The 12518-nt window shown below is 37.8% G+C and overlaps 1 protein-coding gene and 1 pseudogene across 22 annotated transcripts in view; one reads left to right on the top strand and one right to left on the bottom strand.

The window, feature by feature from the left end:
* Positions 1–12518, top strand: part of KLHL13 (kelch like family member 13) — a 222051-nt gene that overhangs the window by 22550 nt on the left and 186983 nt on the right. The window lies entirely within an intron of this gene.
* On the bottom strand, positions 10020–10425 carry LOC112910577 (large ribosomal subunit protein eL27-like; annotated as a pseudogene).

Below are 12518 nucleotides of genomic sequence, written 5' to 3'. Positions count from 1 at the left end.
CTCAAAGAGCATCTTCCATGTTGTGATTTGAGCTGGCTGCTTTAATTCAATATCACATTCTTATTCTAACCAAAGGGATGGCAGAAGGGGCAGGAGATAAGACACTCCTTCCACTTAAGGATATAGCTTAACAGTTTGTGTATATCCATTGCTCATATATCCCACTGGCCAGACCTTAGTCCTGTGGTGGCACCTAGCTATAAAGGAGGCTGGAAAATGTGGTCCTTAACTATGTGGCCATGTGCCCAGTTAATATTATTATTATTTTATTAGAAGGAAAGAAAAGGTATTGGGGGGCAACTCACAGTCTCTGCTGTATACTCTAACATCAAATTTTATGATTTCTCTGGGAATATTATTTTCATAATATTGGGTACCCAGTTGCTTTAGAATTAGAATCCAAACTTGTCAGCATGACAGATTTTGGCTCCTGCCTCTCCCTCTAGCTCCTCTCTCAGACCTCCTAATGTTGCATTCTAAATTGCACTTCTGCCAACTATTGCCCTCATACTTTTGTAATTGCAACTTTTCCTGAAATGATGTCTACTTTTTGTTCTTCAGGAATTTAGTTGTCACCCATCCTGGGAACATTTCCTTGAGCCTCTTCTATTTCACAGCTGCTGCTCATTGTCTCTTTTATATATTTTTATAGTATCATATGTGTCTTTCTTTAGTGATCTTTATTACAATGAGTGCTTTTACTTCCCTGTGTCTCCCACTGAGGGACAAGGGCCAGGTCAGTCACCTCTATGTTGTCTGCTATGATACCTGATCCTGATGTTTAACTGCTGTTTGTTGAGTGAGAAAATGAGTGAATGGCTATTTAGCTTACTAATTGTGGCTGATTAAGCTGGGAGCTCTTTTGCCATTTGGAAATTGCCGTACTTAGAATATTACCCAGTAGCCAGGACTGGGTCAGTTTATAATACGCATTGGTAAAATCAAATAGCTTAAAATATTTATCAGATGACTAAAACATATACACATTATAGGAGATGCAAAAAATAGATGTGTAGAATTTCAGAACAAGAGGGAGCCCTAGGTATCATCTATTCCAACCCTACTGCTTTTAGAAAGGTATATAATATATTGGAGAGGAAAAAGTTAAATCACCTGCTCAAGTGGGGCTGTGTGTTCAAGGAGTTTGCAGTGTCATTGGGTAGGTGATATGTACAGACGTGAAAAATGTGATTGACAAAAAGTGTCCAAAGAGTAGAGAAGGCTGGACTGGTCAAGGTAGGTTCAACCATAGCCTTAGGTTTAGAGGTGAGTCTTGATGGCTGGGAAGGATTTTGATATGAGAGGATATTTTAGATGTAGGCAATGTGTGGATAAAAGTACACATATAAGGGATGCCTGGGTGGCTCAGTCAGTTAGGCCTCTGACTCATGATTTTGGCTCAGGTTATGATCTCAGGGTCATGAGATCGAGTTCTGCGTAAGACTCCTTGCTGGGCATGGAGCCTGCTTAAGGTTCTCTCCTTCTGGGGCTCCTGGGTGGCTCAGTGGTTGAACATCTGCCTTTGGCTCAGGTCGTGATCCTGGGGTCATAGGATTGAGTCCCATATCCGGCTCCCCATAGGGAGCCTGCTTCTCCCTTTGCCTATTATCTCTGCCTCTCTCTCTCTCTCTCTCTCTGTCTCATGAATAAATAAATAAAATCTTTTAAAAAAAGGTTCTCTCATTCCCTCTCACTTTACCTCTCCCCCTCTCCCCCCTTAAAAAAGTACACATATAAGAATTTATAGGTGACTGTTGGGATCTGTTCCATTGAATGGTATTTAGTAACAAGAGAGAGGAGAAAAATAGAGTCAGAAAATGGAGGGACTTGAATACCACACTGCAGAAGGAAACCACTGGCACTTTTTGAGTTGGTGACTGATATAATGAAAATGATTTTTGCATGTTTTATTTGACTGGTAGGTGGACTGGGTTGAAGGCTAAATGGGTCGTGAAACTGGCACATTGTCTAACATGCTGACTAAAAAATATTAACTTAGTGGATTCCAAAGTTTTTGCTCGATGGCAAAAATATGAAACAGCAGGAGTTCCTGTGATAATTAACATGTCTGCTTTTTTCTTAATGGAAAAAGTAAGCCCAAGCAGCAAGCTTGTAATATTATAACGTGCATATATTAGTCATGATGTGACAAACTGTAGATAATTGCATAAACTCTCACGTCACACTATTAAACTGTACAAATTCCGGAAGTAACTGAGAATGTGGTAGCAGCTGCAGCACCAGGCCTTGCTCTTTTGCCAGTCCAGCCAATTAATATGAAGTGGCATGAACCTCTCAATGCATTTGGAAACTATTTTTGTTTAAAAATGTTTTCTTAGGAAACTAGAATGGAATATTGTACTTTGGTGCAAAACAGAAGCAAAGAGAGAACAATAGAGATATATACTAACTTTATCTAAAAATGGAAAACATTTATATGGTTAGAGATGAGTGTACTTCTTTAAGGGCAATATATGTGTGTCTGTGAAGGGATCTGTAGATGGGCTTAATGTAGGCTTTCAAGAGTCTAAGTTTATAGCTTCAGAAACATATATTGAATATTTAATCATTTTTAAGGTCCTCTATGAGAAGAGTTTGATATTTATCTTTCTCCTAAGAATTACAGGGAAAAATCTAGTTAAATGAAGGTTCATTTAAGCTGTGTTTATTTGAGCCTAGCATATTTATGAAATATTTTAGGAAGCTTACCCAAAAAATATTTGTTTCAGATGTTGTACAATTAAAAGTGTCAATACATATTCTATAGTGGTTTTGTACTTCAGCATGATTTAAAGTTAACTATATGTTGGCTTTCGAAAATTAAAAGCATTTTCACAAATAAAAGTATATTTTTCCTCTGACCCCTCACCCCCCACTGTGTTAGAAAATTTGGTAAACTTTAGCCCATTATAAGCTTCTTATGCCTTTATAAAAACATGAAAATCCATTAACAGCTAGTTTCAGCATCATATACTATTATAAGACTTGTTATTGTAGGAAAGTCATGCTATTGAATATGCCTTTAAGACATAAAATCAGTTCTCATGATCTCCTAGCTATAATGTATTTAAAAAAATTCATTTGTTCTAGTTCCCAATGTGATTGAAATACTAATTGGAATACTTAAAATAATTTGCAGTATATTATTTAATAGGAATCTTTCAATAAACATCAGCACACAGGCTGCGTATGTATTACATAAAATCGTACTTAATCATTGTCGTCTTAAGAATTACAGTAGCGGTTAAGTGTATTAGCTCTAAGCCTGACTTAAAATTAGACTTCCACTTGCTACTTGCGTGTTAATAAGCAAGTTACTTAATTTCATTGGGTCATGGTTGCCTTGTCTCAAATGGAGAAAACAAAGAATTTTATAGGAATCAAATAGGGATGCCTGGGTGGCTAAGTGGGTTAGCCATCTGAGTCTTGATTTCGGCTCTGGTCATGTTCTTGGAGTCTTGAGGTGAGCCCTGCATCAGGTTCTCCACTCAGCAGGGTGTCTGCTGGAGATTGTCTTTCTCCCTCTTCTTGTGCCCCTTCCCCTGCCCCCTCTCTCTCAAAAATAAGTAAATCCGTGAAAAGAAAAAAATAATGCATGCAAGTGTTTAGCACAGTACCTACAAAATTTTAAGGTTCAATAAATGCTAGCTATTATTATTTTATATAAATAGTATAATTTGATTTTCAAAGGAATCTTGGCTGTTAGTTTAAAATTTTTCCAGCTATTTTATTTAAAGCAAACATCTATAAAAGAAAAAACATCAAAAGAATGAGGTAGGTGACAACATCAGCAACTTAATAGCTATCAAAGAATAGGGGACATTTTTGTCAGGTAAATTACTTGTTATTGTTGTCAAGTACTTGGACAAATAACTAAAGAAAATGACAAAAATTAACCACCAGGCTTTGAATGATTTTGCCTTACCTCTTATTGATAGGATTTGTTTTGAATTTCCTCAGTATTAATTAGGAAATAACTTGATTTTAATTAGACTTTTAAAAAACTTTATTTTGAAATAATTACTGATTCACAGGCACTTGAAAAGACAGCACAGAAAGAAATCATGTGTCTTTCTCCTTGTTTTCCCCAATGTAACTGTAGTACTTTATCAAAGCCTAAAAAATTGACATTGGTACAAAGTGTTTATAATTCTATACTGTTTTGTCTCATTGTATATGCATGTAACCGTCTCCACATCAAGATATAGAACTATCCTATCTTCATAAACACAATTTAGACAACTCAAGAGAATAAGGAAGGAAAGAAATCTATTGTATTTACCCATATTTTTCTTACCATGTTCTTTCTTTCTTCCTGATATTGCAAGATTTCTTGTTTTATCATTTCCTTTCAGTTTAGACATCCTCCTTTAGCCTTTCTTTTAGAGTTGGCCTGCTGGTAACAAATTCAGAGTTTTCCATTATCTGAGAATACATTGATTTCTCCTTCATTTCTGAAGGATATTTTTGCTGGATATCGGGTTCTGGGTTGCCAGTTCCTTTCTTTCCATACTCGAAAAATCTTGTGTGCCCCTTCCTTATGGCCTCCATGGCTTACTGATGAAAAATCTGTCATGTGAATTATTCTATCCTGTAGGTCAGGTGGCATTTCTCTGTCTCTGATTTCAAGATATTTTTATTTGTCAAAAGTGTGACTGTGGTGTATATTAGATTTCTTCAGATTTACCCAATTTGGGGTTCGCACAGCCTCTTGAATCTGTAGGCTTATTTCTTTTGCCAAATTTGGTAAGTTTCCAACCATTATTTCTTTGAGTACTCTTTCAGCCGAACCCTATTTTTCTCTCCCTCTCGGACTCTGATGACATGAATGTTAAATCTTACATTACAGTCCCCCAAATCCTGATGTTCTCTTTGTTTTTTCTCTCCCTTTTGTTTAGGTTGGCTAATTAGTATTATTCTGTCTTGGAGTTCACTGATTATTCTCTTCTCCTTTCATTCTTCTGTTGAATCTATCTGCTGAGTATTTTATTTCAGTTATTGTATTTTCTAGTTTTAAAAGTTCCATTATGTGCTTCTTTATATTTTCTATTTCTTTACTGTGACTTGTATTTCTGTTCGCTGAGATCATTTTTTCGTTTGTTTCGGGCATGTTCATAATTGCTTCTTCAAGGATTTTTATGATGGCTATTTCAAAATCTTTGTCACATAATGTTAACATCTCTGTCATCTTGATGTTGACATTTATTTATTTTGTCATTCGGTTTGAGATCCTTTTGATTATTGGTATGAGTGATTTTTTTTTTTTTTGGATATAGACTTGGACATCTTAAGCATGTCACAAGATTTGGAATTACATTTAAGCCTTCTGTTTTACCCAGCTTCTCCTGGCACCACTCTGTCAGGGGTGAGGACAATGGTGCTCATCATTGCCACGTGGGTCTAGACATTCACATTCCCCAGTTGACCTCTGTTGATGCTTGAGGGGTCAGTTCTTCATTACTGATGGGTGAAGGTGGGAGTACTGGTTCCTTATAAGGCCTCCAGTGATACATCCCTGACTGAAAAGGGTAGGAGTGCATTGTTACTGCTCTGTGCATGGTCTCCACTGGTGCAATGGCAGGAGATAGCCACATTACCACTGGACGATGGTGCAAATTCTGACTCTCCAGTCAGCCTCCTCTCACACCACCCCATCAGGGGCTAATGTGCCTCATTACAGCCTTGTGAGGGTGGAAGTTTAGGCTCCCTGCCAAGCCTTTAGTGATGTGGGGATAGTTAGATTTTTTCTGTGGTGTTTGGCTGGAGTAGAACAGTTCTTGTCTAAAAGTGTTCTGTCCTGCTAAGCTGCCCCTTTCCTGATGATTTGGTTAGGTAAACAGACTTTTCTTAGGGCTTTTTCCCCCTTCATACTCATTGTCATTTCTGGGTGTTCAGCTTCAGCTTCACACCGGGAATATATGAGGTTAGTAGAAAACTCACCACTATGTTGTTCCTTGCTCCTGAGTTCCTTAGCCAGTCTGCCTCTTCTCTCTACCTTTCAGAGCATTCTTGTATTTGTTTTGTATATAAACGCCCATGGCTTTTGGCTGGACTTTGTAGGAGGAATAGGAAGAAAGACATCTACTTCATCTTTTCCAAAGCAGAAGTTTGACTGACTTATTTTTGGTGTTTCTGAAATATTACTAATTATTAAGGTTTAATTACATCTCAGAATTTGAACCTGGAGACTTATCCTGACTGAGACATTTTGGAGTAGCTTTGTATGCCATAATTTTACTTTAGCAGTAATCTTGTTTAAAGGTATCTTTATATAGGCAACATTTCTTTAGAAGGCAAAGTGCTAATTCTAAGAGGCATTACACCCCCCCATTCAAGAGTCTGTTACACCTTTAAAATTTTGCATATATTAAACAGATACGCCTTGAGATAAGGGCAATAAAAGAGGACGGATGTATAGATGACAGATTTCACAGAGAATAAAATCTTAGAGTAAGAGTGCAAGACTAGTGTTATACTGAATTTAGTAATGTAATTATAATGCTTAAGTAATGATTAAACTTGCATGTTATTGCAGCATTAGTTAACTAGCAAACACATAATTCTTCTTAAAATCCTTTAGAGACATATTATATTGGCACACATTATTGTTTTATATGTCCTGAAACAGTAAATATAGATTGGACTGATTGAAAGACTTGCTGCTTTAGCAATGAATTTCCTTGGTACCTTAGTATCTCACTGTGATTTTACTTTGTCTTTTCTGCTGTTTTCCTCTTAAAGGAGTTAGAGAACATGGCTTCAAAATAATTGCAGTGGCAAAGCCTTTCTTTTGCTCCTAGAGTTGAGGTATACTGCTAGAAGGGGCCATTGATGGCCCCAGAGATAAAATTTATCTTAGGATAATGAAATATTCAGAGCCGGATGTGAACATACATATCACTCCACTCAGTTGAGAGGTGAAGAATCTGAAGCCCAGAGATTGTTGTCAGACTTGGGTGAGTTAACTACTTAGAAAGAAGTGGCACTTGAATTCAGATTCCCTGATCCTGAGGCCATTGTGTTTTTCATTAGCTGGTACAGCAAGGGGAGACTGTGTCCTAGAGCCTGCTCCAAAATTATGGTGGGAGGATGGCAAGGACAAAAGTAACTATAGAATGTGGTAGAAAGTTACTGCTCTAATAAAAGAGGGTCAGATAAAGTTCTGTGAAATGTAATTATTTAGTCATTTAAAAATATACTTCCATTCAAAAAATATACTTCAGTTCTGTCCTATGAATACATAGGGAAAAGGAAAGAAGTCAGAAAACTAACTTCCAAACCCTTTTAGTGAGTAAGATCCTTGAGTTTGTGGATTTTTAGTTTGAAAAGTCAGGCTCCTAGTGTAAAAATGTAGACAGTAGTGCTTGGTTTAGACTTTTTCATAATTTATTTAACCCAAGGTACCTTTTTATATATAGGCACACCTTATTTTATTGTACTTTGCTTTTATTGCACTTCACAGATATTGTGTTTTTATAAATTGAAGGTTTGTGACAGCCCTGCACTGAGTCTGTCAGTGCCATTTTTACAAAGCATTTGTATGTCTCTGTTTCACATTTTGACAATTCTTGAACTATTTCAAACTTTTTCATGATTATTATATTTGTTATGGTGATCTGTGATCTTTGATGTTCCTATTCTGATTGTTTTAGAGCATCATGAAATGCATGCATATAAGATGGTGAACTTAATTTATAAATTTTGTGTGTGTTCTGACTGCTCCATCGACCACACGTTCCCCAGTCTCCTTCTTTTGGGGCCTCCCTATTTCCTAAGACACAACAATATTGAAATTATTTAAATTAACAACCCTACAATGGCCTGTAAGTGTTCAAATGAAAGGGGCCATGTGTCTCTCATTTGAAATCACTAGGTAGAAATGGTGAGGCTTAGTGAGGAAGTCTTGTCATAAGCCGAGACAGGCTGAAAGCTAGGCATCTTGCACCAAACAGCCTCCTTGTGAATGCAAAGGGAAAGTTCTCGAAGGAAATTAAAAGTGCCACTCCAGTGACTACATGAATGATACATAAGCAAAACAGCCTACTGCTGATACAGAGAAAGTTTGAGTGGTCTGGACAGAAGATCAAACCAGCCGCAGCATTCCCTTAAGCCAAAGCCTAATCCGGAGCAAGACCTTAACTCTCTTCTATTCTATGAAGGCCGCGAGAGAGGAAGAAGCTGCAGAAGAAAAGTTTGAAGCCAGCAGAGGTTGGTTCGTGAGGTTTAAGGGAAAAGCCATCTGTATAATGTGACAGTGCAAGGGGAAGCAGCAAGTGCTGATGTGGAAGTTGCAGCAAGCCATCCAGAAGGTCTAGCTAGGATGGGTAATGAAGAGGCTGCTACGACACACCAGGTTTTCCTGTGTAGATGAGACAGCCTTCTATTAGAAGAAGATGCTATCCAGGACTTTCGTAGCAAGAGAGGAAGAGTCCATGCCTGGCTTCAAAGCTGCAAAGGACAGGCCGATGCACTAAGTTTTCAAGGCAACTATAGCCCGTGACTTTAAGTTGAAGCCAATGTCATGGATGGTTCCGGAAATCCCAGGGCCTTAAGAATTGTGCTAAGTCTACTCTGCCTGTGCTAACAGGAATGACAAAGGCTGGATGACAGCACCTCTGTTTACAGCATGGTTTGCTGAATGTTTTATGCCCACTGTTGAGACCTACTGCTCAGAAAAAAAGATTCCTTTCAGAATGTTACTGCTAGCTGACAATTCACCTGGTCACCCAAAAGCTCTGGTGGAGACGAGGGTACTGCAAGATTCATGTTTTCGTGCCTGCTAGCACAACGTCCATGCTGTAGCTGTGGATCAGGGAGTCATTTTGAGTTTAAAGTCTTATTATGTAAGCAACACATTTCGTAAGGTTCTATCTGCCATGGATCGTGAATCCTCTGATGGATCTGGGCAAAGTCAGTTGAAAACCTTCTGGAAAGGATCCACCATTCTAGATGACATTAAGAACATTTGTGATTCGTGAGAAGAAGTCAAAATGTCAATGTAAAAGGAGTTTGGAAGAAGTTGATTCCAACTGTCATGGATGACTTTGAGGGAGGCAGTAAGTGCAGATGGGGATGGGGTAGAAATAGAGAACTAGAAGCAGAAGTAGAGCCTGAAGATGAGACTGAATTTCTGCACACTGAGGATCCAACTTGAACAGACAAGGAGTTGCTTCCTATGGATGAGCAAAGAAAGCAAAGAGAGTGGTTTCTTGAGATGAAATCTACTCCTGGCAAAGATGCTGCAGAGATGGTTGAAATGACAACAAAGGATTTAGAATATTCCCATACATTTAATTGGTAAAGTGAATGCAGAGTTTGAGAGAATGGACTCCAGTTTTGATGGAAGTTCTAGTGTGGGTAAACTGCTATCAAACAGGATCTCTTGCGATGGAGAAATTGTGAAAGGAAGAGTCTATCGATGTGGCAGACTTCATTGTTATCTTATTTTAAGAAATCGCAATGGCCACTGACCCTTCAGCAACCACCATCCTGATCAGTCAGCAGCCATGCAACTTTGAGGTGAGAGTCTCCACCAGCAAAAAGATTACAACTTGTTGAAAGTTTAGATGCTGGTTAACATTTTTTTTTTAGCAATGAAACATTTAAAAATCAAGATGTGTAAATTTTTTAGACATAATGCTGTTGCACACTTACTAGACTCCAGTATAGTATAAGCAACTTTTTTTAAACAAAAATTTTATGTGCACTGGGAAATAAAAAAATCATTTAGGTCACTTTATGGTGATACTCTATTGTAGTGGTCTGGAACTGCACCTGCTATATCTCTGAAATAGGCCTCTAAATAGATGACAAATAAGTAAATGTACATATATATAAGGTATATATATATATATACACACATATATATATATATTGGTGTGTGTATATATATACATGATTAGATTCAATAGGAAGCTCAAATAGCTGGACATCTCACTATAAGGGCAATTTTCTTTTTAGTATCTTTGTTTTTGTTTTTGTTTGTTTTGGTATTTTTTGATAACTGCAACAAAACTGATCTAAAATTGCAGCTTCTGGAAGGACCATTTGTTCTAGCTCATTTTGACCCTCCCCTTGAACTTGACCCTGGTGTCTCATGGGGCCTTGTGTTGAAGAGCAGGGTCTTTGAAGACAGCCTTGTTGACCATAGTTTTTTGTCCTAGAGGATATCCACACAATACCTTGTGGATATGTGGTGATTGTAGTTATAAACCTTCATAAAAGACTTGATCTTTGACAATTTGGCAATTTCTTCTTGCCCATGGGAGCTGTAACTTTGCAGGGAGAGCAGTCCATTCCAGCCACCAGAGCATGACTGTAGGGACAGTCTGATGTGCCATCATCAATGTTCTTCACGATGACCACTTTGTGTCCAGAATAGCATCCAGCCAGGACCAGCATCACCCTCCCAAGTTTCATGAACTTGCCTATCTCAACACCAGCCACTCAGGCTTCCAACAGAAAGAAGGGAGATTTTTTCTTTCTTTTACAGATTTTATTTATTTATTCATGAGAGACACAGAGAGAGAGGCAGATACATAGGCAGAGGGATTTAATATATGTTATAGATCTTTCCATGTCAGGACAAAAATACCTACTTTATATAATTTTTAACAACTGATATGGGGCTGCGTCTATGCTGACAGGAGCCCAAAGCCTCCTCAGGACCTGCGGTGAGTTTTTGGGGGGACGTGGGGCCATGTCCAGGCTGACAGGAGCCCCCGGCCTCCTGAGGACCTGCTGTGAGGCTTCCAGAGGATGTGAGGCATAGTCCACAGTGACAGGAGACTCGGTGTCCTCAGGACCCACTGACTATGACTCAGGAACACGTGGGGCTATGTCCGCACTCACAGGAGCCCGGCTTCCTCAGGACCCCCTGGAGGACTCTGGAGGCGCCGTTGCGGGCCACGTCCACATCAGAAGGGACTACTCAGAACCACAGGCTCAGTCACTCATCAGGAAATGCATCTTTATGGATTTGGAAAGAACTGAGAGACATTATCACCAATGGTCCTATTATTATGTGAAGGATTCTTCCCTGAGATTCTTCCCCTGTTTCAACTGACAGTGAAAACACTGTGAACTCTTTGGAAGACAAATGTGAAGGAAATAAATGTTAGGCATTGCTAATTTTAAATACACTTGCAATATGGTGTCTATTATAATAGAAGTATTTTTATCTGATTTTTGCTATTTATTATCCTTTCCTGCTTTTCAGGTTGAGGAGGCATTATACGTGTTCATAAGTGTTTTTCTTTCCTTGATATAAAATTCTTACTTTGTTCCCATCGAAGGAACTCTTTAAGAAGAAGGCAGAAGTTAATTAAACTATTCTTAAAATGTCAAAAAAAAATACCATATACCATATACCATAAAATATACCATAAAATTCACCCTTCTGAAGGGTAGAGTTCAGTCAGGCTTTTTTTTTTTTTTTTTTTTTTTTCAGTTCACAAAATTGTGCAACTGTTACCAGTAATTACAGAACATTTTCATCAAAAGAAACCCTGTATCCATTAGCAGACACTTCACATCTCCCCTCTTCCCCCTATTCTTGGCAATCACTAATTTGTTGCTCTGTGGATTTGCTTATTCTTAACATTTCATATAAGTAGAATCATACAACATATGGCATATTTTGTCTAGCTTCTTTCACTTAGGACAATGATTTCAAGGTTCCTTTATGTTCTCTAACATGTATCAGTAGTTAATAAAATGTTACTCAGTCATAGAAGTTATTGTATAGCTATTCCAAAATTTTTTGTATATGTGTCCACTGATGGATATTTGGCTTGTTTCCACTTTTTGGCTATTATGAAGAATGCTGCTATGAACATTCATGTACACTTTTTTATGTGGCATGTTACCTTACTATTTTTAATAACTTCATAGTAACCCATCATGTGGATGTTCTATAGTTTATCTAAATCATCTCCTACTTAGGGCATTTGGATTAGGTGTAGACTCTGTAATTCAACATATTTCAAGACCGTCTTGTCTTACACATCCATTTCTGTGTGGCTTTGTGAGACAATATTCTAAGCAGTGGAATTACTACATCAAATGATATGTGTAATTTTTCATTTTGATTAATATATTGTCTCATTGCCTCCCAGAGAAGTTTCATTGATTTATGCTTCTACGTATCTGTTTCCCCACAATTTTTTCTGTTATCTTTTTAATCTCTCCAGCATTTGTAATGTTCACCCTTTTTCCTAATATTTCATGCTAACTCTCCTTTTGCCAGAAGTTTGTCACTGTTATTCGGCTAACTGCCCCTGTCCCCTAACACCCCAACTCTTGGTTTTCTTGATTTATATTTTTGTTTTCTATTTCATTCATTTGTGCTCTTTATTATTAATATACTTGTAGTTTTTGAAATTTTGTTACATTTTTTTTCTAGCTTATTACATTGGATGCCTAGTCCATTTTTTTGGCCTTTCTTTTTTAATGTAAGCACTTTAGGTTTTAAGCTTTCCTCTAAGCTTTGCTTTAATTGCACCTCACAAGTTTTGCTG

This window comes from Vulpes vulpes, chromosome X (assembly GCF_048418805.1).
Source record: "Vulpes vulpes isolate BD-2025 chromosome X, VulVul3, whole genome shotgun sequence".
NCBI classification, from domain to species: domain Eukaryota; kingdom Metazoa; phylum Chordata; class Mammalia; order Carnivora; family Canidae; genus Vulpes; species Vulpes vulpes.
The sequence above is the reverse complement of the archived record's forward strand: the minus strand, read 5'-3'. Positions and strand labels throughout refer to the sequence as shown.